The following is a 25,943-nucleotide window of genomic DNA, read 5'->3' as shown; positions in this document are numbered from 1 at the left end:
GATGTAATTTTCTAAAAAATCTTAAGGCCCTCCTACCAAATAAACCCTCCATTCTGTATAATAAATAGGGTAACTAAACCTCTGCCCTAATACTAATATAATACCTTGAGCATATCCCTCTGATAGCGCTGCCCCAATATAACATACCCCTAAATCAATCATACTCAAATTATGAGTCATCCTCTCAGCCAAACCTCTGCCAGTTCAACTTTAAAGACACTGAATTTCCAGAGCTGTAAACAACCATTTATATTTACTTCTTTCTTTCTCATATTTTAATTTTCACTTAAGTATTCCATGCAGTTAGTGTAGCTTAAGTATTCAAAGCAAGACAGTGAAAATGTCTAGATGGGTTCACACAACCTCATAAACAGATAGGTTTGGTCCTGGCCTTTTTTATTAGCTCTTAGTAAGATTACACATGCAAGTATCCCCACCCCAGTGAAAATGCCCTCTAGATCACCCGGATTCAAAGGAGCAGGTATCAAGCACACACGAATGCAGCTTAAAACACTTTGCTCAACCACACTCCTACGGGAAACAGCAGTGATAAATCTTTAGTAATAAACAAAAGCTTGACTAAGCTATACTAATATTCAGGGTTGGTTAACTTCGTGCCAGCCACCATGGCCATATGATTAACCTGAGCTAATAGAACTCATCATAAAGAATATTTAAGGTCTATCCTCAATAAAGCTAAGTTGTAAAAAACTCCATCTAAGTTGTAAAAAACTCCAGCTGAAACCAAATATACTACAAAGTGGCTTTAATACCCTGAAGACACAATAGCTAAGATCCAAACTGGGAATAGATACCCCACTATGCTTAGCTCTAAAGTCAAATAGTTACATTAACAAAACCATTCGCCAGAGTACTACAAGAAACAGCTTAAAACTCAAAGGACTTGGTGGTGCTTTACATCCCTCTAGACGAGCCTGTTCTATAATCTATAAACCCCTATAAACCTTACCACCTCTTGCCCCCAGCCTATATACCGCCATATTCAGCAAACCCTAAAAAGGTTATAGAGTAAGCATAAGTATACACATAAAAATGTTAAGTCAAGATGTAACCCATGAGGTGACAAGAAATGGGCTACATTTTCTATGTCCAGAAAAATCTTACAAAAACGTTTGTGAGATCTAAGGGCTCAAGGAGGATTTAGCAGTACACCAAGAGCAGAGTGCTTGGTTGAATAAGGCCATGAAACACGCACACACAGCCTATCACCCTCCTCAAATATTACTCTAGAAATCACTATTACTGATAATTTTCTACACACCTATAGAGGAGATAAGTTGTGACATGGTAAGAGTACTGGAAAGTGTGCTTGGACAAACCAAAGTGTAGCTTAACCCAAAGCATCTGGCTTATGCCCAGAAGATTTCATCATGGCCTGATCACTTTTAGCCAACTCTAGCCTCAAACCTCTCTAAAAATATTATCAAACTATCTTAATCAAACCATCTACTTAGACAAAAGTACAGGCAATAGAAATTTTTACCTTGGCGCAATAGACATAGTAGAGTAAGGGAAAAATGAAAGAGCTATATCAAGCACTAAAAAGCAAAGACAAGCCCTTATACCTTCTGCATAATCTATTAACTAGAAATAACTTTCCATAGAGAACTATAGCCAAGTCCCCCAAAACCAGACGAGCTACTCAAGAACAGCTGAAAGATCACACTCACCTATGTGGCAAAATAGTGGGATGATTCATGAGCAGCCGTGACAAGCCTACCGAGCCTGGTGATAGCTCATTGTCCAAGATAGAACGTTAGTTCAACTTTAAAATACCCACAGAATTAGTTAATTCCCCTGTAAGTTTAACTGTTAGTCTAGAGAGGGACAACTATTTAGACCTTACGAAACAACCTTCCTACAGAGAGTAAAAATTATTACCACCATAGTTGGCCCAAAAGCAGCCACCAATTAAGAAAGCGTTTAAGTTCAACATCTAACTATATTAAATTCTAATCACTCTACTGAACTCCTAACATCACAGTGGACTAATCTATTACTTAATAGAAGCAATCATGTTAATATAAGTAACATGAAGACGTTCTCCATTGCATAAGCTTACATCAGACCAGAATAACCCACTGACAGTTAACAGCCCAATAGTAATAAATGATATAATAAGCACCCTATTATTTTCAGTTAACCCAACACAGTCATGCTCTAAGGAAAGATTACAAAAAGCGAAAGGAAATAGGCAAATCTTACCCTGCCTGTTTACCAAAAACACCACCTCTAGCATTATCAGTATTAGAGGCACTGCCTGCCCAGTGACATATGTTCAACAGCCACGATATCCTAACTGTGCAAAAGTGGCATAATCACTTGTTCCCTAAATAGGGACTTGTATGAATGGCCAGACGAGGGTTCAGCTGTGTTTTACTTTTATCAGTGAAATTGACCTATCTGTGAAGAGGCGGATATAAACAAATAAGATGAGCAGAACCTATGCAGTTTTAATTCATTAATGCAAATAAAAACTCAAGCCTACAGGCCCTAGCTTACTATCCCCATATTAAAAATTTTAAACTGCTTGGCCTGGCGCAGTGGCTCACTCCTGTAATCCCAGCACTTTGGGAGGCAGAGGCGGGGGCATCACCTGAGGTTAGGAGTTCAAAATCAGCCTAGCCAACATGGTGAAACCCCGTCTCTATAAAAATGCAAAAATTAGTCGGGCATGATGGCAGGTGCTGGTAATCCCAGCTACTCGGGAGGCTGGGGTGGAAGAATCGTTTGAACCTACGAGGCAGAGGTTCCAGTGAGCCAAGACCATGCCATTGCACTCCAGCCTGGGTGACAGACGGAGACTCCGTCTCCAGAAAAAAAAAAAAAAAAAAAAATTGTTTGGGGTGACTGCAGAGCATCTGAACAATCTAAGACCACACTAGTCCAAGTGAGTTTTTACACATTGACCCAATAATTTGATCAACGGAATAAGTTACCCTAGGGATAACAGCACAATCCCATTCTAGAGTCCATATCGACAATAGGGTTTACAACCTCAATGTTGGATCAGGACATCCTGTTGTGTTGCCACTATTGAAGTTTCGTTTGTTCAATGATTAATATCCTACATGATCTGAGTTCAGACCAGAGTAATCCAGGTTGTTTTCTGTCTAGTTAACATTTCTCCTTTATATATATACTTCATGTAAATATGATATATGTATATATATATGAAGTGTGTATATATATACTTCACTATAAAGTATATATACTTCATAGTATGTATATGAAGTGTGTGTCTGTGTGTGTGTATATATATATGTATATAAAGTTACAGAAATATAATCCTTACTTTCTTGAAAGTGACAGAATATTTATTCCTCGGAAGTACTTAACCTGACCTCCAGGTGGTAGAACAGAAGAATTATCTCATACCCTCTCTTCCTTAGCTCATCTTAGTCCTCGTATTCATCATGCATTGCATGTATTATTATTTTTTCCTGAAAATCATAACATATATGAGTATATAAACATAAATATATTAAAAATTCATTTGTAGGTAATAAGTACATAAAAAGTAAACATTTATGTAAATTTATACATACACACATACATACAATATTAGTCTCAACCGTTTATAATTATGAATTAGTTTCTACTTATCTTTTACATATAACTTAACCAAAAACTTGGAGTAAATTCCATAGCTTCACCTCTCTGGTCTTATTCTCTTCCTGCCAACCTCCTCCCAGCCTCTGCTACCAAGGACTCCCGTTATGTCACAGCTGGGCTAGGCGCTCCCTCAACGGCCCTTAAGACCCAGATGCCTGATCCCTTCAAAGCACAAATAAAACCAGTTATTGACAAGACGTGGTGACTCATGCTGTAATCCCAGAAATTTGGGAGGCTGAAGTGGGAGGATTCCCTTAAGCCTGGAATTTTAAAGCAACCTGGGCAACAGAGTAGGACCCCCATCTTTACAAAAAAAAAAAAAAAAAAAAAAAAAGCCCAGTATGGTGAGGTATACCTGTAGTCTCAGTTACTCGAGAGTCAGAGGTAGGAGAATCGCTTAAGTCCAGAAGGTCAAGACTGAAGTGAGCCATGATTGTACCAGTGTGCTCCAGCCTGGATGACAGAGTGAGACCTTATCTCAAAAAAAGAAGAAGAAGAAGACAAAAACATTAGTTATCAACATAATTTTGTTAATAATAAGAATGGTTATTTGGAGAGAGAGAGGCCCAAAATTAACTTCCACGTCCCTGTCCATGTGTTGTCGTTGAAGATATCCCCCACTACTGAGACCCTCTGACCGAGTTCAGACCTTAGGGATTAGTCTCTTTATCTTCCCCTAGGTCTTTTTGCCTCTTATTCAGTTCAAAGCTCATTTCATTTTCTGTTCCTGATTCAGTGGAAACATCAAATGTCCTATTAGGAAATACTCCACACAGAATATGGTGTGGACCCCTTAGACAAGTTTTAATAGTGCGTTTTCCAAAAGCATGATTTCTTCAGTCTTAAATTATACCATATGTCAGTGCTGTGCCGATAAATGTTTAATAACTACTCTCCAAAAATAGGGGGAAGGCCCCAATTTGTTGAGCTTGCTGATTTTCATGGTATAAATATTTCTAACATCTTCCCATTTGAGCAATCAGTGTGGATTTTGGAAGAGATGTCCAGGTATCACACCATTATGTAGTATTTCCACCATACAGGTTCAGTAGATGTAAATGAACTCAATTACATAGAAGATACAGTAAACTAATCACGAAATAATGAATTTCTAGTATATATTTGTTTTAATAACATTTAATTGTGGGTTTATATAGTTTAATATTTAGTAATGATTGTTTAATGAAAAGCCTCAAAATTCTAGAAATTTTTAACAGTTGGCTTTGCACACTGGGTACTACCACCTGTGAATATGAACAGCCCTGTGAAGGTAATGCCAGTCTGAGGCCAGTTCAGTTGCTTATTATTTTTCTCTATAAGAGCACTAAGAGATTCAGCCAACACCTCATGCATGGTATGAACTGATTGTAGCCCCTAGTCTCTGGTGAGCAAATGCTGAATAAAACACACACACACACACACACACACACACACACTTTTCAAGAAAGAACAATCTCTTTAGCCTCTTTAGGGATGGGGCAGCTTAGCTCAAAATTTGTAAAGAAAAAGCATTTGACTCTTCAGCATCATTTTCTGCTAACATTTTTCATTTAAATTATTAAACTGTATACTTAGCTGCACTCATGCTAACTTTTGCATTCAAGTTTTCCACAAGAATAATGAGTAGATTTTATTTCTGTTTGACTAGAAGGTTTAGAAAAGTGGTCCCTCTCAGATTAAACAAGAGTTTCTGTCTCAAAGATTAACTCCTCTGTACCCCACAAGCTTACTGCTCTAGCTCTTAAAATGGCAATTTTCCACCTTCAACTATGTTTAGATTCAGTTTCCACTGATGAACCTTAAATCTTCTTTATGACCATAGCTTGTTGGAAGAAAAAATATTATTACATGAAGTGACCAGCAGAGATGTTGTGTAGCATGGTCTAGCACTAGCACGAAAGGACAAGGTTCGTCATGTCCACAGGTAACTAGATTAAGGTTTCCAAACTTGGGCATGTATCTGAATTCACTCAGAGGTTTTGCCTGAGTAAGTTTTGTTTAAAGAAGAGAATCTGACTATCTTTAAAATTCTCCTATTGATTCTAGGAAGAGGTGTTAAGTAGCACTGGCCTAGCATAAGATTTCTATGATGGTAAAATGATTAGCAAAGCCTAATATGATGCAGACATTTCAGGCCATATGTTAGTTTGAAATTGGCATAAAACGTATGGGCATGCTGCAAATGAGCCAAGTACCAAATACACGAGTCCCCTCTTAGAGAATATTTAGTTCTCTGTTGTTATGTGAAACTTCTATGTCATTAATTTCAATAATAAAAATCACAGTGCTTTAAATGCCTGTGACCTCCTGGGCCTGGTATATCACAGGCACTTAAAGAACCCTATTTCTAATTTGCATATTATGTAAGGTAGGTATTAAGTGCCTGATTTGGGGGTCTCTTGAGAGCCTCAAGCAGCTTACAGTTTCTAGTATGGAGCAGACTTGTTGGCTTCCAGTGAAGAGTTGAAGTGATCAAAATTTCTTGAAATAGTAGGTCTCTGGAATTCAAATTGTCTCTCTGAGGGCAGCCTTCAGGTTTCATTGTTTCTCTGAAACTTATTTTTAAGTACATTTTAACAAGCATTTTCACTAAAATATGTGAATTCTGTTGAAAAAATATATCATGATATAACTAAATGTCACTGATATGAGAAAGGTTTTTCACACTGTTGAAACATAATAGATGGAGAAAGACAAAGCAATTTGAATAATTAACTTTTCTTTGAAGTAGTAACTCCTAACATTTTTTAAAATGGTGAGTTTTTAAAAAAGAATTAGAGATTTTTGGAATTTAAGAATGCTTTTTTGTTACCTTTTTCTAAACAAATTCTGTATTGCATATTTCCTTTAATAAGGAAAATAAGGTGGAATTAACTTTGCTTTGAATACTTTTGATTTTAAAATGTTTTAGAACCACAAAATATAAAGCAATGAACATTAATGTGAAGTGATTCACAGTAAGAGACATCTGGTGATCTTCCACATTTTAAAAAATGTACTTCACGTAAAGTTTAAGTCATCCTGCTATATGAGAATTTGCAAAATTTTCTAAGCCTGGAAGAATTAGGTGTAGAGGTTAAAATGCTAGGTTGGTAAAACTGAGTTAAATTTTCTCCAAGTAAAAGACTCATCTGTGATAGTTAATATTGAGTGTCAACTTGATTAGATTGAAGGATACAAAGTATTTTTCCTGGTTGTGTCTATAAGGGTGTTGCTAAAAGAAATTAACATTTGAGTAAGTGGACTGGGAGAGGCAGACTCACCCTCAATATGGGTGGGCACCATCTAATCAGCTGCTAGTGCTGCTAGAATAAAGCAGACAGGAGCAGATGGAAGAGCAGACTTGCTGAGTCTTCCAGCCTTCATCTTTCGCCCACAGTGGATGCTTCCTGCCCTCAGACATCAGACTCCAACTTCTTCAGCTTTTCAACTCTTGGACTTAACACCAGTGGTTTGCCAGAGGCTCTTGGGCCTTTGGCCACTTTGGCCACAGACTGAAGGCTGAACAGTCGGCTTCCCAACTTTTGAGGTTTTGGGACTCAGACTGATTTACACTGAGGATCCTTGATCCTCAATTTGCAGATGTCCTATCCTGAGACCTTACCTTGTGATCCTGTGAGTCAGTTTTCCTTCATCAACTCTCTTTCCTATATATCCTTTTAGTTCTGTTCCTCTAGAGAACCCTGACTAATACAGATTTTGGTACCAGGAGTGGGGTGTTGCTATAAAAATACCTGGAAATGTGGAAGCAACTTTGGAAATGAACAACAGGCAGAGATTGTTTCCCTGTTGGAATTTGGAGAGCTCAGAAGATAGGAAGGTGTGGGAAAGTTTGCAACTTCCCAGAGACTTATTGAGTGGTTTTGACCAAAATGCTGATAGTGATATGGACAATGAAGTGCAGGCTGAGATGGTCTCAAATGGATGTGAGGAATTTATTTGGAACTGAAATAAAGGTGATTCTTGCTATGCTTTAGCAAAGAGACTGGCAGCATTTTGCCCCTGCCCTAGAGACCTGTGGAACTTTGAACTTGAGAAATATGATTTAGGGTATCTGGCAGAAGAAATTTCTGAGCAGCAAAGCATTCAAGATGTGACTAGGGTGCTGCTAAAAGCATTCACTTTTATGCATTCACAAAGATATTATTTGTAATTGGAACTATGTTTAAAAAGAAAGCAGAGAATAAAAGTTCAGCAAATGTGCAGGCTGATGATGTGATAGAAAAAAAAAACACCTATTTTCTAAGGAGAAATTCAAGCTGGCTGCAAAAATTGGCATAAGTAAGAAGGAGCCAAATGTTAATCACCAAGACAATGGGGAAAATGTCTCCAGGGCATGTCAGAGGTCTTCATGGCAACCCTTGCATCACAAGCCAAAAGGCCTAGGAGGAAAAAATGGTTTCATGGGCTGGTCCCATGGCCTTGCTGCTTTGTGCAGTCTCAGGACTTGGTGCCCTGCATTCCAGTCATTGCTAAAAGGAGCCAACATACAGTTCAGGCCATGGCTTCAGAGGGTGCAATCCCCAAGCCTTGGCAGCTTCCACATGGTGTTGAGCCTGAAGGTGCACAGAAGTCAAGAATTGAGGTTTGAGAACCTCTGCCTAGATTTCAAAGGATGTATGGAAATGTCTGCATGTCCAGGAAGAAGTTTGCTGCAGTGGCAGAGCTCTCATGGAGAACCTCTGCTAGGGCAGTATGGAAAGGAAAGGTGGGGTTGTAGCCCCCACACAGAGTCCCTACTGAGGCACTGCCTAGAGGAGCTGTAAGAAGAGGGCCACCATTCTCTGGACCCCAGAATGGTAGATCCATTGACAGCTTCACTGTGTGCCTGGAAAAACTGCAGATACTCAATGCCAGGCCTTGAAAGCAGCCAGGAGGAAGGCTGTACCCTGCAGAGCCACAGGGGTGGAGCTGCCCAAGGCCTTCAGAGCCCACCTCTTGCATCAACATGACCAGGATGTGAGACATGGAGTCAAGGAGATCATTACAGAGTTTTAATGGTTGACTGCCCCGCTGGATTTTGGACTTGAATGGCACCTGGAGCCCCTTCATTTTGGCCAATTTCTCCCATTTGGAATGAGTGTATTTACCCAATGTCTGAACCCCATTGTATCTAGGAAGTAACTAACTTGCTTTCAATTTTACAGACTCATAGGTGGAAGGTACTTGTCTCAGATGAGACTTTGGACATGGACTTTTAGGCTAATGCTGTAATGAGCTAAGACTTTTGGGGGTCTGTTGGGAGGGCATGTTTACGTTTTGAAACGTGAGGTCATGAGATTTAAGAGAGGCCAGGGGCAGAATGATATGGTTTGGCTGTGTCCTCACCCAAATCTCATCTTGAATTGTAGTTCCCATAATCCCCATGTGTTATAGGAGGGACCCAGTGGGAGGTAATTTAGTAATTTAAGGCTGTTACCCTTATGCTGCTGTTGTGACAGTGAGTGAGTTCTTACAAGATCTGATGGTGTTATAAGGGGCTTTTCTCCTTCTGCTCATTCTTATCCTTCCTACCACCATGTGAAGATGGATGTGTTTGCTTCCCCTTCTGCCATGATTGTAAGTTTCCTGAGGCTTCCTCAGCCACATGGAACTGTCAGTCAATTAAACCTCTTTTCTTTATAAATTACCCGGTTTGGGGCAGGTCTTTAGTAGCAGCATGAGAACGGACTAATACATCATTTTTACTAAATAAAAGTATATATTGAGTCAAATAATAAGCACCTAATTAATGTAAAAGAGAGATTAAAAAGCATTCCATAATTGATTTTTTAACATAAAACCCTGATTGTATATTTGGTGTTTAAAGTAACTGTGTAAAATTGAATGACAAGTGTACTGACTCTATTCAGTATTACCCTCTTCTATTTTTGTTTATTCTATAATGGGTGAGAGTAATTATGTAAGTGTTCTGTTACCAGTGGAGGGTGTCCAGATTCTTGGTGTTTTGAACAAAGAATTGGGAAAAATGCATGAACAAAGCAACGAAATAAAAGCACAGATTTATTAAAACAAAAGTACTCTACACAGAGTGGGAGTAGCCTTGAGCAAGCGACTCCAGAGTGCTGGTTACAGAATTTTCTGATGTTTAAATACCCTGGAGAGGTTTCCCATTGGTTACATGCTTTACACCCTATTAATGAAGTGGTGGCCCCCAACCAGTCAGACTGGTCTTGGAAGGTGACCAGAGACTGAAGTGAAGTTACAAAGTCACACCCCTATGCAAATGAAGACAAGGCCGACGACCAGTCTGATTGGTTTCAGGAGGAGACCAATCAGAAGTATTTTACCTTCTCCTGCACAATGCAGAAATGGGGGAGTGGGGTGTTGCAAAGGGAGTAGCCTTTGATCCTTTTGTTACTCGAGAATAGAGAGGTGGGGTTTTCCTTTTGATTCCATTCTAGGAAATCAGCACAGATCGGCCTTAGGTTCCCTGCCTTCAGACCCTATTCTCCTGCCTCACAACCATCATTCACAGATTTCATCACAACTCACATGTTCATCCTTGTTTACTAATGAAAGTGTTTCATAGAATTCAGTTTCACAATTAAATAGAACTTAAGGAACTGACTATTTTCCCTTTTTTCTCTAATTTCTCATCACTTGAAAACTAGGAAGCAAAAGGAGGATGTTTATGAATAACTGAAAACATGTGCAGACATTCAGCTTTCCCTTTTCATAATATTTGCCAAGATGTTTCACATGTGTCTTTCCTCTCCTATTGGTGTTCCCTCATTCAGGACTTTTATTTCAAAGTTTAGAGAGGAGGAAGGGGAGAGACCGCTGGTCACACTAGAGGACTGGGGCAAGGGATGTGGTATCTACAGGGAGCTGAGAAAGATGAACAAGCAGATCAAACCGCCAACCCATTTGGCAATCTTTCTAGCCTAGATTGTTGCAAGCAGCTGTATGCAACTTTTATTTAATTCTTTGCTGCTCAGCAAGAACACATTATGTTCAATTTATAGGTGATTCTTTTGCCAATTGTAGGTGCTCTTTCTACACAGGAGAAAAATGGAGAGAAAATTATGCAGTGACATTTCTCTTAAAGTTCTTGGTAAAATATAAGTAAGAGAAATACATAAAAGAAATAAAAAAGCTTGAATAAAAATGCACAAAGGAAAAGTCATCTCACAGGTAGTTATCTTGATCAGCCACTTTTATTCTCCTACCTTTCTATGCTTTATTAAATAAAAATGTTCATCTAGATAATTTTTTCAAAAATATTTTCTGTGGAATCAATTCGAGTTCTGTACTCAAGAATTAGAATACAGCATTAAACTAGTCGTTTAAAACATATGCCAAAGAAGGTTTCTCAGAATAAAGAAATTGGCTTTACTATAAAAAATACAATGATAAATTTAAAAGTTTTTAAAGCAATACAATGATGGACAACCATCACTTCTACATTTCTAAATTTCACTGAAATGCATAATTTTAAATACGAACTATTTTTATTGAAAAGAATTGCTATACATTCTTAGTGGAATAAACAAATGTCTAAGGGTCCTTAGTATAGCAGACAGGAATCTGCCTGCTTTGGTTCAGAAGAGAAAGATAGATTACCATCATGCAGTTTTGCAACATTCTCATGAAATAGTAAGTCATTTCTATTAGTATATACAATGGGCTCAGAGATTTTTTTCCAGAGGGATAAGAAACAAAACATAGTCTTATCAATAGTAAATTACATTCAGGGTAAGAGTATAATACATGTTGAATACTTTTTAAAATATATAAGGAGGTAGAGAAAAATTAGACATCACTTTTCTTTTTCTCCTCTCTTCCTGTCCCTCCCACCAAAGTCTTTTATCTGACCATATTTCAGGATAAAGCACCCTGAATCTTTCTTCTTTTTGCATGATGATGCCTCTGGTTCTTTGCTTTGAAGGGTAGCCTAGTGTCTGAGCTTAAGCTGGGCGTTTCTACATGAGTTTGAATCTTGTCTCCAAGAGTTTCTAACTACACTTGCTTAGCTCCTCTATCCCTCATTTTTCTCGTATAAAACTGAATTGGAATAATAGATTAAAATATTGTAAGGTGAGGGAGTGAGATGGGGAGGGGCACCTTTTTCCATGCTCTTCACATCCACCTCCACCCTGACTGTTATTGACTAAACCACTCATTTATCACACACATCAAAGATTTTGGTAAATGACCCAAATCATCTTTTTAACTCCATGCAAGTCATTCCCTAAGTGATTTTGAATGAGTGTCTTTTTAATGATCTCATTCAACATCTTTGCCTAATGGATTCCTGTGCTCCTAAAGTCCATTGAACTTTCTGAGTATTTGTATTAATCCCATCAGAAATCAAACCTTGTTGTGACACAGAATTTGTCTTCCTATGTGTGTTCTAATATATTTTGGTTGCTCTTCCCTCCTTCGTCCCAAATGGCCATTCTATTTTTGTATCTGTTAACATAAATTAGATACTTGGTTGTATTGGTTAAGAGTATGGGCTCCAGAGATAGTATTTTTAGGCTCCAGTCCCAGGCTTATTACAAACTCTGTGATCTTGGGCAAGTTATTAAATTTCTCTGGCCTAAGCTTCCTAATCTGTAGTAGTACTTTTCTCCTAAGTTTATCATAGAAATAAATTGCCTAGAACCATGCCTGGTACATAATAAAATTGTAATGCATTTAAGCTATAACTACCTCTTTAGCATGCTAGCTAACAAGGGCTTTCATTGTAATTAAAGGATTTGTATTTCAGAAGTTGCAAGACCAAAAACATTTTTTTAGAAAACAGAAAACTGGAGCTGAAAGAGAGGTAGTAGAACTGATATTTATTTAGACTTAAAAATAATTTGCAATGGAATACAAGAGATGTCTATGCAGTGGTTTGCAAATCATTTATCTTTTTTCTATAAATAATAACTCAATTTCCAGATCTGTCTAGTATATTAAGAAGGAACTCCAGCGAAATAGCTTTTTGATGGAATCAGATTTTTAAAATATATTATACATCCATTATCCTTGAATTTATTTTTTGTGTATGAACTTCGAAGGTGAATTAATGAAAACATTCTACAGCAAGACATTTTAGGCTTATTAGTTACTATAATGCCTTTTGGGTCACTTTCTTATAACCTCCATCAACTTTAAAATCACATTTTTATTCCTTTGGCTTACCGTGGCATTTTAGAAATGTGCCTATTTGTTAATGTGAGTTCTTTTTAAGTGAAAGGACTTCAACATATACATATTTTGTGTGTGTGTGTGTGTATGTGTGTATACATATGCACAGCTAAGGCCCTGTTTTAACAGCAAGTCCCTTTGACAGATGAAAAAAGTGGTAGTAACATACGATGAGTCTTGGGCTGCTATACCTCAGAAGACTTTGTTTAATATTGTGGCGTGGAGCTACCTAATCTTTTCCAATTTGTTATCCATTTTTCTTTGTTATCTGTCTCAGTGATGTCTAATCTCCACAACTGACTGCTACAGGCTAGCAATCTGTAACAAAACTCAGTCTCAATCTTATATATAATAAAAAAGGAAGGCTGTAAGATTAATGGCCCCAGCCATAATTATAAAGTCCCAAACCACAGACATTATAAGACCTTTCAAAATGTACTCAGGGTTGAAGAAGCTGTGTTAGCACTATGATGTGAAGATACTGGCCTCTTAGTAAAGGAAATGTTGGTTTATTCAATCTGAGAAGCCCGTCGTGTTTTGAGAACTGTTAGGAACTATGGAAAAGAAATGGATCCTTCCTGTAAGGAACTCATAATAATTTTATCCATCTCAGTTTTCCCATGACAACACTCATTTCTTATGAATTTATATAGGAGATATTTCTATTCTTGGAAGTATCAAGTGGAAGCCAGATGAAAACACAGGCTATCCATGGAGACCATACTACACACAGATTATCAGAATTTCTTTATGTTCATGTTGAAATAGAACCCAGACATTTCTCCTTAAACACTGACTATTCTGACAGGATAAAATGTACAAATATGGGAATATTCATAGTCTATTTTTTGTACCTTCTCAAATATTTTATGTCTGCTTAATACTTTCAGTCCACCAGACCAAACTGTTCTATCTCCAGAGACACACACACACACACACACAATCCCTAGATGTTGTAATGCACACTTAAGATACATAACAAAAAAATAGGCAAATAATTATTTGTTGAGAGAGCTAAATGGAATGAAAAATACTTGAGGAGAATGGCTTAGTCCATCAGTCACATAATAGTGATACAATGATGGTGGGGGTAGAAGGACAAAAGGTTTGTGATGAGAGAAGGCAGGAAGAGAGAGAAAACTAGGATTGGGGTTTTGCTGAATGAGAGTGAGAGTTGTGTCAGAAAACAGTTTAGAACTGTTGCCATGGGCAATGCTTTGGATCCCATTTCATGTCCTTTGAGAGTAGTAAGTTTCTTTTGTTTGAATTTTAGCTGTTGAACCATGTTTCTTGAATGTGACACCACTCACAAAGTGAACACGTGGGTGGTTACGGTTCCTCAGGGACCCATCAGCATGTCTGACTAGCAATCTGACAGATGAAGGTCATGGAGTGGGCTGAGACCCCCACATCAGTGACATCTAGTCTTCTTCGCTAATCCACCATTGCTCCATCCATGGGTTTCTGTTTCCCTTTCTGAAACATACCTGGAAATATTTCCTGCCTTCTTTTTCTCTCTCCACGTACACCAACCTGAACTCTACAAGAGCCTGAAGTTCCAGTGGCAGAGGGAGTTTCACTGGAGTTGGGTTATTCGTAACATTCTTGCTGAAACTGTGGCTTTTCACGCCTTTGTCAAAGGATGCAGAGATCTTTGAAACTCACTTGTCTTTGTCTGCTATGCCCACGAAAGCCTCTAAGGGGTCACACCCCCCCCGCTTCCAATTGCTTGACCTGTCGTACCTTACTGATCATTTCAACTCTGTTTGCATGAACATTTCTGTCTCCAGATTACTTGATGTATCTGCCATATCACCTCTACTGACCGTCTCTCCCTCTTTTTCTGTCTTTGCTGTTCAGTAAAATTGTTATGTAATGTATTGCGATGGAAGAAAAAGGGAACTAACATTGATTATTGCTTATTACATGCCAGGTACTTTGCATATGATATTCAACTTAGTCATTCCTTCATCAAATATGTGAAGTAGGTATCATTATCTGTATATTTTTTTTTTTTTTTTTTTGAGATGGAGTCTCGCTCTGTCACCCAGGCTGGAGTGCAGTGGCGCAATCTTGGCTCACTGCAAGCTCTGCCTCCCAGGTTCACGCCATTCTCCTGCCTCAGCCTCTCCGAGTAGCTGGGACTACAGGCGCCCGCCACCACACCCGGCTAATTTTTTTTATTTTTTTTTGTATTTTTAGTAGAGACGGGGTTTCACCGTGGTCTCGATCTCCTGACCTCGTGATCCGCCCGCCTCGGCCTCCCAAAGTGCTGGGATTACAAGCGTGAGCCACCGCGCCCGGCCCATTATCTGTATTTTATTAATGAAGAAAGTCAACTCCTAGGTAAAGTTTTTTACCCACAGTTCCACCAATTGTATATAATGGAGCCTGAAAGGAGATAAAAATGATTTAATAGCTGGTGTTTTCCACACTTTACCAGCACTTAGTAAAAGCTTGTATTTTTTGCATTTTGCCAGCATATAAATGAACACTTAGTGAAGTAAGTGACAATATTGTAAATTGGTTACATACTCAGTAGTATTTTCAATATTTTAGCTTTCCTAAACTGTAAGCTCTAATTTCCTATCACATTCTCCTTTAGAAATAAATGCCAATTACTAAAATGTGTTTGTATTTAATTGACATTTATTTTAGACCCATTTACTGCTGAACTTTAATAAACAAGTAATAGAATCAAAGTAATTGCCAATTAGAAATGAAATAATGGGCAAGAACAAAAATTTTTGACTAGAAACATGCTATGTATTAAAAGGGCTGATGTGCCACGGAGGGACAATTCTCTGGCTCTACTTAAAGAATACTTTTCCAAAAAAACAAAAAAGAAAAAATAATTTCTGGTTAAGATGGATGTCACTGATTAAACAACCAAATATGAAACTAGAAGGACAGATAACAACATATATTGCATATCCTTCTTTGCTGTGGATGTTATATAATGTACTTTAGCTCTAAAACATCACCATCAAAAACACTTCTAGAGTTCTGTCATAGTATGTTAGGAAGTGTGAAGATTAATTAAATGAACATTTCTACCTTTAGAAAATAAAAATAAGGATGCTTTTTATTTTCTTTTTTCCTTTTTTTTTTTTTTTTTTTTGAGAAATCTCACTCTGTCGCCAAGCTGGAGTGCAGTGGCGCAATCTCACCTCACTGCAATCTCTGACTCCCTGGTTCAAGCGATTCTCCCACCTCAGCCTCCTGAGTAGCTAGGATTACAGGCACGCGCCACCACGCCCAGCTAATTTTTGTATTTTTGGTAGAGACAGGGTTTCACCATGTTGGCCAGGATCTCCTGACCTCGTGATCCGCCTGCCTCGGCCTCCCAAAGTGCTGGGCTTATAGGCTTGAGACACCACACCCGACCCATTTTCTAACCTATAAAATAAAACAAATGGTAGTACTTATGCTATCATATTGTTGTGAAAATTAAATGAGATAGTGTGTATAAAATACCTAGTGCACTGTGCAGAGAGTAAAGAGTGCTCAATAAGCATTAGATGATGTGGTGAGGTTGATGATGTCAATCATGCTGTATAGATTGGAGTATGCAGTATAGTGTATGCCTCCATTTTTAGGATAAACATTTAAGTCCAAAGTATAAAAACAAAGTGAAATAAGTTAACTAGCCTGCCTGAGGAATGACACAACCAGTAACAGGTGAGATTTGAAATTCTAATATGTCTCATACCAGAGAGACTTTATGTAAGAGCACATATCTGTTGATACTTACATGAAATGTTGATTTAGAACCACAAATGCAGGAATTTACATTGATCCTGTTAAATATCATAGCGTTAATTTCAGCTCATTGTTTCCTCCACCAAGTTCTTCCTAAATCTGAATGATTATTCTCCATAAGAGTATTCACTACCCCTTCCAGATTTGTGTCATTTGCAAATATGAAAAGTGTATTTCAAACATTTTATGCAACTCAGTGACTAAAAGGTCAAATATGATAGATGTGTACAGAAGCTTTTGGCACACTCCTGGAGCTAGGATGTCAGTCCAGGCCAACTAGCACATCAATACTTTTATCAAATGTTCTGTTACATGTGCCAGTCATCTACAAATCCCCACAACTATTTCAGATCCCATCAGTGTTTTACACAAGGACACAATGAAACACATGGTCACTTTCTTTCTATTGTTTAAGTAATCTTTTCATGAGCTACAAATCTGCTGAAAAATATGACATGAAATTAGTGGTATTTTCTTAATATGTATTTTCATTAAAAAATATGTATTTATCTCCTACATGTACCAGTGAAAATATCTCATAAGGCAAAATAGTTAATTGAATTTTGGCATGTCTGTATGACAGAAGGTAAATCTACCAAAGAAATAAAATTATATTTATTTAATATCATCCAAAATGTTTAGGATAAAAATGTAAAGTGAAAATAGCAGATGACAAAACTGTATAAAGTATTACATCATGTTAAAATGCAACACACACACACACTAGAAAATGAAAAACACCAAAATTCAAGGTTATGAATTTTTTTCTTCTTTCATGTTTTTATGCATTATACAGCATTTCCAGTTTGAACATATATTAGAAATAAAATCTAGTAAATCTATCTGGAATGTTTGCTATTTAAATGTAATGGGTCAGGGGAGTCACGGAGAGGTGGCATCTAACAAGAGCAAGTTAGTGGGTAAACCTGATTTATAGGCTTTCGGAGGAGGAAAGGAAGAGGAAACAGAAGAACCCTAAGCAGGAGTGAACCTTGTATGTCCTAGGAACAGCGGGAGATGAGAGTAAGAGGAGTAAGCCTGGAGGAAAATACTGAGGCATGGAGGAGAAAGCTACATATTGTAGGTCCTTGAAGACTGTGGTAAGGACTTTGGCATGTACTATGAGGCACTATGGCAACTTAGGAGATTTGACATGGTCTGACTAAAAAGATCACTCTGGCTAATATACTGAGAAGAGATTGTAAAGGGGCCAGGGTGGAAGCTAGGACACCGGATAAGAGTTTATTGCATTAATCTAAGCAAGAGATGATAGTGGTTTGTATTACAATGATAATGGTGCAGGTGGTGAGAAATGATTGGATACTAGACAGATTTTGAAGTTAGAGACAACCAGATATGTTCATGAATTTGGATCTGGGCTGTAAGAGGAAAGAAAAAAGAGCTGAGGATGACTCCAAAGTTTTTGGCAGAAGCTTCTGAAAGGATTGAGCTACCATTGACTGAGATGGGGAAGACTGTACAGGAATAATTTGTATGATTGGAGTGGGAAGATTATGGATTTAGTTTTGAATATGTGTATTTTCAAGTGCCTGCTAATTGCACAAGTGGAGATGGTTCGTAAGTAGTTGGAAACATAAGCTTGCATATCACAGAGTCTGGACTGGACATACAAATTTTGGAGAGTGCCAGACTATTCAGGTTATATGAGGATTAAATGAGTTAATATATCCAAAATGCTTAGAACATCCTTAGAAGGCCCACCACTACATATAGCTGAACAGCTTGTGCACTGCAGACCTCCAAGGGTTATCATCTAGATTGAGTACATCTGAAGGATGCTTCTGGACACCCTTGGTGGCTCTGGCAAGTTCATAGTAAGTGCTCATTATTATTGTTGTTATTGGTTGCAAAAAGCTGATACATCTCAGTATATTCTTTACGTTTTCAGGTAAGGTTTTTCAGTTAGTTCAGACCCCTTATTTATATGATCAGAAATGGCCGGGCGTGGTGGCTCACGCTTGTAATCCCAGCACTTTGGGAGGCCAAGGCGGGCGGATCACGAGGTCAGGAGATCGAGACCACGGTGAAACCCCGTCTCTACTAAAAATACAAAAAAGTTAGCCGGGCGTGGTGGCGGGCCCCTGTAGTCCCAGCTACTCGGAGAGGCTGAGGCAGGAGAATGGCGTGAACCCGGGAGGCGGAGCTTGCAGTGAGCCAAGATTGCGCCACTGCACTCCAGCCTGGGCGACAGAGCGAGACTCTGTCTTAAAAAAAAATAATAAATAATAATAATAATAATAATAATATATTCTCAGAAATACATTTGACATTGATTGGAACTAATTCTGTTCCACAGTAGGTGGAATTTCTATATTCTACTTTGTGCTAACAGCTATAAACAGTGATAATTAATGCTTTAAAAGTGCTTGGTTTGGAACAAATATTTGACAGTATAATATATAAAAGCTTTTAGTTTTTTAGGAAAAATTTCATGTTTTATTATTTTGAGTCATTTTATGTTATTAATGTATAACTTTTCCAAAAAGCATTAAGACCTTTTAATGTTATTTTCTTTGAAGTTCATTTCCATTGGTTTTAGTAGCCTAAAGCATTCTGAAGGCGTGTTGGAAGGAGCATAGAATATACAGAGCAGTAATATCATAGACACTATTGAGCAGATCTTTCCACTCAGTGGGAAATAGAATGCATTTAGTATGTTCATGTTTATTTCATTTTTGGCATAATATGTATTAGGTTATTTCTAACTATTAGTCCTTGTTGCAATCACATGAGCTTGTACGTATAAGTGATAATCGACAATCTTAGATCTAAATGGATTATCATCAATTTTTCTTTTAACTGTAAAATTGTGTTGATCTATCCATTCTACTTAAATCTATATGTAGAAACAGTTCTATACTCAGCCTGCAAATGGAGTAGCTGGTTGCTTCCATTTATGAGTTAAGAGATTTTGAAAAATGGCACTCTCATAGGTTTACCCACCCCAGCCTGCCCAGCCTTCTATTTATAGCTGTGGTTTCTACCATTGTCATGTCCCCTCATAATTGATGTATGTTTCCAGAAGGCCTCAGGAAAAATACAGATTTGCAAAGTAACTTTAGAATCTTCAAGCCTTTGCACAATTTTGTGTGCCAGATTAACTGGCCTGTCCATTAGCTATCTGTCTGAAATCCTGTCTGAGGTGATGCTGGAGAAGATACTTTGTGCTCTGGCAGTCACAAATTAGCAGGAGGGAGTTGAGCCCCTGAGGGAGGGGTAGATGGAAGCGCTGCAGACACTGCTGTGTATTTCACACTTCTGTTTGAAATTAATCTTGATCACATGAGGATATATGCTGTTCTAAAACTTTTGACTATAAATTGCTTGACTGAATATCGTGATGATGCTTACGAAAACATCAAGTTTAGCAAGGTTTATCTTACTTATTTGTTTTTCCTGTACAGTAATTGCTTGATATATTTTGACCTCATAACTCCTGATGTAATATACTGTAAGATGAAAAATCCCAACCAAAAATATTTTTAGTTTCATTTTTAACTTTATATTTTTTAGCAAGTAAGAATACCTCCCCATCTTTTTGTATCAAGATGTATAAAAGTTAAAAAGAAAAAAGAGCTTTCTTTTTTTTTAAAGTAAAAAAGAAAGCTAAGTTATACTTAGCTTTCAAATTAAGAGGCAGGATAGGAAAATTGAATTGAGACTGGAATAAAAAGTAAAGTCAATTCACGTAACAGAAGAGTGGATACCAGTAAACAGATGACAATGAGAACTGTCAGATTAGAACAAGTGGAAGTATTAACATCTGATAAAGAAGAGCAATTCCACATCATGGTAATGCCATTAATTCCTACTAATGTATCATTTGCTCAAATCATATTGAGACTTTACTATTATATGGGTGGTTTACAGTAAGTTAAATGTGAAAAACAAAGCTATATATATGTTTTAGTACTCCTGGAGAAAGATGCAATTTGATGGGAATGTGTCCACAAATCAGAGTAAACTCTAAGACATGAGAGACTGCTAGATTTTTACACTGCTTGTCTGAAAGTTTGGTTACCAAGCATCTGATCAGCTCTAACACTAAAGCATTGTCTCAAAATATGTCTATGATACTAACAGTTTGGAATTATATGCCAAGCCATTATCTCATATATACTTTTGTCATTTTGGAACCATCAACCTCAGAATCCCTGGAAGTGCTTTTTAAAAATAGGGATTCCTGTACCTCACCAGACTATAAAATCAGCATCTTGCACAAGCTACTAAATTGTCAACACTAACTTTTGGGAACCATGACTCAAAACCATTTTCTAACCTACAGGTCAAACTATGTCATTTTAATGTTCAAAGACCTTGGCCAGCTCTGTAATACCCATATAAACTCCATAATACACACACAGAGTAAACTCCAAACTGTTTAGAAGGCTTTCATGATACTTTGTAAGCTCACACTCCAGCCGCTATTACTCATGCAAACTATGCTCAAAAAACCCTAAGCTACTCATTATGGCCGCAAAGAGTTGTGCTCATCCATGCCTCTGTGTTATTGCTTAGGCTAGTTATTCAGCCTGAAATTCTCATTCCCTGCCCTTTACTGGTGGACAACCTAGATTGTTCAAGCAAAACTAAACTGCAGAGCCTTCTGCAATCCTTTCTCTCCGCTTTATACATACCTATATTTTAGCAAATATTATGGTCATAATAGTTACTTGCCCATTCCTCTGCCTATTTCCTGGACCCTAAAACCTCCTTGAGGACAGGATAGTGACATTCGTCTTTTTATCCCCCCTCCCTGAACCCACACACACACCAAGAACGGACTGGTTTAGCATAGACTTTGCATCAGTGTTCTACTTTCCTATTTTGAATTATATGGTTATAAAAAAGGTATTATTCTCTCACTTCTTTCTCTAGCAAAAGTGGTTTTAAGAGGTCAAACCTGCCAGTTTTTAAAAGGAGTAAAAGAAAAATCCAGGGATATAACTGCATTGCCTTTAGTTAGAGGCATTTTGAGAATATGATCTTTTATGGTTGCCAATGACTTCCTATTTTGTAACTTTTCAACTGTCCTGGCATATTACTTGCAGAAAGCATTACAGAGGTAGACGTTGAATCCCACATTCAGGGGGTCACACAAACAAGCACAACTTCTAGATGAATTTGTGACTCTTAAAAATATAAATGCAGTTCATGGACTCTAGTTCCTAAAAAGGAATGCAAAGGCTACATTTTTCGTAACATCCGCTGGACAAGCATAAAAGATGAACTTAGTCACATTTGCCAGCTTCCATGATGAATAATGCATTGTGAAAGCAGAGGGATTGCTTGTGAATTAAAATAATGGTGATGGGGAATAACCAGAACTTATTTTTATTTTATTTATTCATTTATTTTATTTTATTTTTTGAGACAGGGTCTGATCCGTCGCCCAGGCTGGAGTGCAGTGAAGCAATCATGGCTCACTGCAACCTCTGCCTCCCAGGTTCCAGCGATCCCCCCACCTCAACCTCCAGAGTAGCTGGGACAGCAGGCGTGCACCAACAAGCCCATCTGATTTTTGCATTTTTTGTAGAGGCGGGGTTTTGCCATGTTGCCCAAGCTGGTCTGGAACTCTTGGGCTCAAGTGATCAGCCCACCTCGGCCTCCCAAAGTGCTAGGATTACAGACATGTGCTACTGCACTAGGCTTAGCACTTACTCTAAGATATTTAAAAATAGTTAATAAAGTAACTGAAATGATTCTTTAAAATGTTGGTTTGTTTCTTATTTCATCTCTTTGAGCCAGAATAACAGGGCATACTAATTTGACTAATTCTCCTATCACCGAGCTATATGGAAATGTCAGATTCTTCGTTTTTAGTAAAGAAATGGACTATTTTCTCACATAGCTTTAAAAGAATTATAGCAGGCCAGGTGTGGTGGCTCACACCTGTAATCCCAGCACTTTGGGAGGCCAAGGCGGGCAGATCACCTGAGGTCAGGAGTTCAAGACCAGCCTGGCCAACAGGGTGAAACCCCGTCTCTACTAAAAAACACAAAAATTAGCCCAGTGTGGTGGTGCATTCCTATAATCCCAGCTACTTGGGAGGCTAAGGCAGGAGAATCGCTTGAACCCGGGAGGTGGAAGTTGCAGTGAGCCGAAATTGTGCCATTGCACTCCAGCCTGGGCAACACGAGCAAAACTCTGTCTCAAAAAAAAAAAAAAAAAAAAAAAAAAAAAAAAAAAAAAAAAAAAAACAAACCTCAGGCACAGTGGTTCATGCCTGTAATCCCAACACTTTGGTAGGCCTAGATGGGTGGATCATAAGATCATAAGGTCGGGAGTTCAAGACCAGCCTGGCCAAGATGGTGAAACCCCCTCCCAACTAAAAATACAAAAACTGGCTGGGCGTATGGCAGGCACCTGTAATCCCAGCTACTCGGGAGGCTGAGGCAGAGAATTGCTTGAACCCAGGAGGCAGAGGTTGCAGTGAGCCAAGATTGCACCACTGCACTCCAGCCTGTGCAACAGAGCGAGACTCTGTCTCAAAAAAAAAAAAAAGGATTCTTGCAATAATCAATGGGAAGAAACACGTACCAGGTTGAGACATGGAAGTGGGAAGATTTGGACAGCATTGGCAAAACCCCTTAACACTGCTCTCATTTACATATTCTAGCATCTGACTAATTCCTCTCTTTGTGGACCCCATTTACAAAACACACTCTGGGGAGAAGTAGTTTATAAAACTAATTCACACTAAATATGACAGACATATAAGATCTCTTTTTCACATGAAATCAGGACTTTTGGTGGGGCGTGGAGGCTCACACCTGTAATCCCAGCACTTTGGGAGGCCGAGGCGGGTGGATCACGAGGTCAGGAGATCGAGACCATCCTGGCTAACACAGTGAAACCCCGTCTCTACTAAAAATACAAAAAAAATTAGCCGGGCATGGTGGCAGGCACCTGTAGTCCCAGCTACAGCTACTTGGGAGGCTGAGGCAAGAGAATGGTGTGAACCCGGGAGGCGGAGCTTGCAGTGAGCTGAGGTCATGCCACTGCACTCCAGCCTGGGCGACAGAGCGAGACTCCGTCAAAAAAAAAAAAATCAGGACTTTTGAGGTTAGTGCATGCCTGAGAACAGAGGGCAGGAAGAAAGTCCCAGTAAGACAGTAGGTTATCGTTAAAATATATATATATATGTTTTCAGACAAACAAGGGACATATCGAAGCCTATACTTACACTCTTCACTGAAATGGTCTAGTGTGATCTCCTTTTAGATGTCACATGGACGAGTCATTGTTTAAGGAATGTAGCTGACTTCCAAGCCCCTGTGAATTAGATTGGGAATTATCTAGCTCCACCTGCTTTCATCCAACGCTTCTTTCCTGGGCTAGGGGGCTGTTAAAAATTTAGATTTACTGGCTTTTTCCCTTATGAAATAATCAGGGATACATGGTTGGAAGGATGTAGAAGGGCATGCTTATAGGAAATTTTGTTTTTTTGTTTTTCTACACTAGACAGATAATTACCATGGGAACTCTTTCTATACTTCCCAATTATCTGCAAGAATCAAACTAAGGTTACAGGCATAAAAATGTAGTAAGTGCATTGATTCATAAGTATCTCTAATCAGATATTTTGGTCAGATATTGTAGCATTTACTTAATTGCTAATTGGCAACATCTAGTGATAACACAAGTGCCATGTCTTGCACCATTTTGAAGAGTAAAGCTAAGGCTGAACTGAGTACTAGGACAGATTCCAAAAGTGTCAAGGCTCTAGAGAGAAAGTTAAATAAAGGTAGTCCAGGCTGAACAGCCATTTATGGGAGTACAGTCAATTCTAGATCCTCTAGTGCATTTGTCATAATAGAATTTTGAAATGTGTAGGTCAAGCGGAAATGGAAACTACCAACAAAATCTCATAATATCGAGTAGACAGTCAAGGTTAAATTATTTAAACTTGTTTTTTTGTGTGTGGGTACTATATCACAGTTTCAAATAGGTGGGCCTTGCCATGATACCTTGTCAAGAACCATCAACAGTATTTCTATACAATATAAAAACATGCCTTTTATATTGATTCTGAGAACAGATGTGTGGATGGCAAATTGGAATTTCAAGAATGAGAAGTTAAAAAATTAATCGAGTAAGAGAAAAACATTGAGAATATAAAAATGTCTAATATGAATTTTGTTACTTAGCTCCTTCCTTTCCTTGTTCCTTCCTTCCTCCTTTCTTTACTTTTTCTTTTCTTCTCTTCTATTTGCTTTTATCTTTTCTTTCTTTTTTTTTTTTCCAGTTAGGTAGTATTCTGGCCACAAAGAATAAGGCCAAATATTTTACAAGCCCCAAACATAATTAAATAAATCATAGATTAAATGGTAGATTATCTTATGCTTCAACTATCTTCAATTAACAGACCACTTAATGGATCAATTTAGAGGACTATACCAAATCTAAGAAAACACATTAACATTAGCTACTTTCTCATAAAAAAGTTTGTACTCCAAAAAGTTTTCACTGCTTCCTATTTTGTCTCACAGTCCTTTCTAATTTCCGCTAGTATAAATCAATTTAGATTTATTAGCTTTGTACAAAAGAACTCCTGTAAGTTTTTAATAATAATTATCATTATCACTGATTAAAGTTATATTGTTCAGGCCAGATGGAGTCCTTTTCCTGTCAGCTACAATGAGCTTGCATTATGTTGTTATAATGTGTTTGGCTCTAAATAAACAGATGGCAGAGTGACAGGATATTATACACTGGTGATGTCAGCGGCAATACTTCACAAATAGAATCGCTTTAAATAAACTCTGTTGTAGCAAAGATTCCCGTACTTTTAAGATGACTGGAATTGAACCTAAGTATTTTATTAACTTGGAAATAGTACACTTTACTTTCTCAAAAGTAGACAATCTGAACGGTCTGAGATTCAGCCAGAGAAAGTGTCTGTTGAATCTGTATCTTAACCGTGTACTCATTTAACAGAATAGGCTCACTTAGGCAGTTTCATTGGAGGTGGGAAAACACTCCAGGTTGTAAGAACTTTCAGGTTGAGGAATTAAAAACTTGAATCAAGGAAAGATGGGAGCATCTGATCAGATGTTATTTGATGATATTTATAATATAGTTAGCTTTGCTAAACACTTTAAATGGGAGAATCCTATTAACAATTAATATTAGACAATTGACAATGTTTAACAAGAAGCATTTAAGGAAATGTCATAGAAAACATTTCTGTTTGTGGAAAAGTTTTAAGCTTTAATAGATTTTTAACATCTATATTTTATTCTAAAAATGTGTCATGTGCCCACAGAAATTTAGAGTGAATCTATGAAATTCAGAACTAAGATTCAAAGGAAGCCGTTTTTATATGACTTCTTCCAGCTAATATTCTTTATTTTCAGTCCCGATGGGAATTTCTCTGTGGG

General features: G+C 37.9%; 1 protein-coding gene and 2 long non-coding RNA genes across 4 annotated transcripts in view; 2 read left to right on the top strand and 1 right to left on the bottom strand.

The window, feature by feature from the left end:
* ERBB4 (erb-b2 receptor tyrosine kinase 4) overlaps window positions 1-25,943 on the top strand; it is a 1,163,189-nt gene that overhangs the window by 762,795 nt on the left and 374,451 nt on the right. The gene's annotated exons all lie outside the window — the stretch shown is intronic.
* Window positions 754-15,119, top strand: LOC115832309. The gene is made up of 3 exons (XR_004027717.1): window positions 754-836; window positions 4,680-4,684; window positions 15,109-15,119. It is a non-coding gene; the product is annotated as an uncharacterized LOC115832309 (long non-coding RNA).
* Window positions 1,859-21,333, bottom strand: LOC115832308. Its single transcript, XR_004027716.1, has 5 exons — window positions 21,323-21,333; window positions 18,245-18,247; window positions 12,730-12,738; window positions 2,249-2,253; window positions 1,859-1,957 (listed from the first exon to the last, which is right to left on the bottom strand). It is a non-coding gene; the product is annotated as an uncharacterized LOC115832308 (long non-coding RNA).

Source organism: Nomascus leucogenys, chromosome 22a (assembly GCF_006542625.1).
Source record: "Nomascus leucogenys isolate Asia chromosome 22a, Asia_NLE_v1, whole genome shotgun sequence".
Lineage (NCBI taxonomy): Eukaryota > Metazoa > Chordata > Mammalia > Primates > Hylobatidae > Nomascus > Nomascus leucogenys.
The sequence above is the reverse complement of the archived record's forward strand: the minus strand, read 5'-3'. Positions and strand labels throughout refer to the sequence as shown.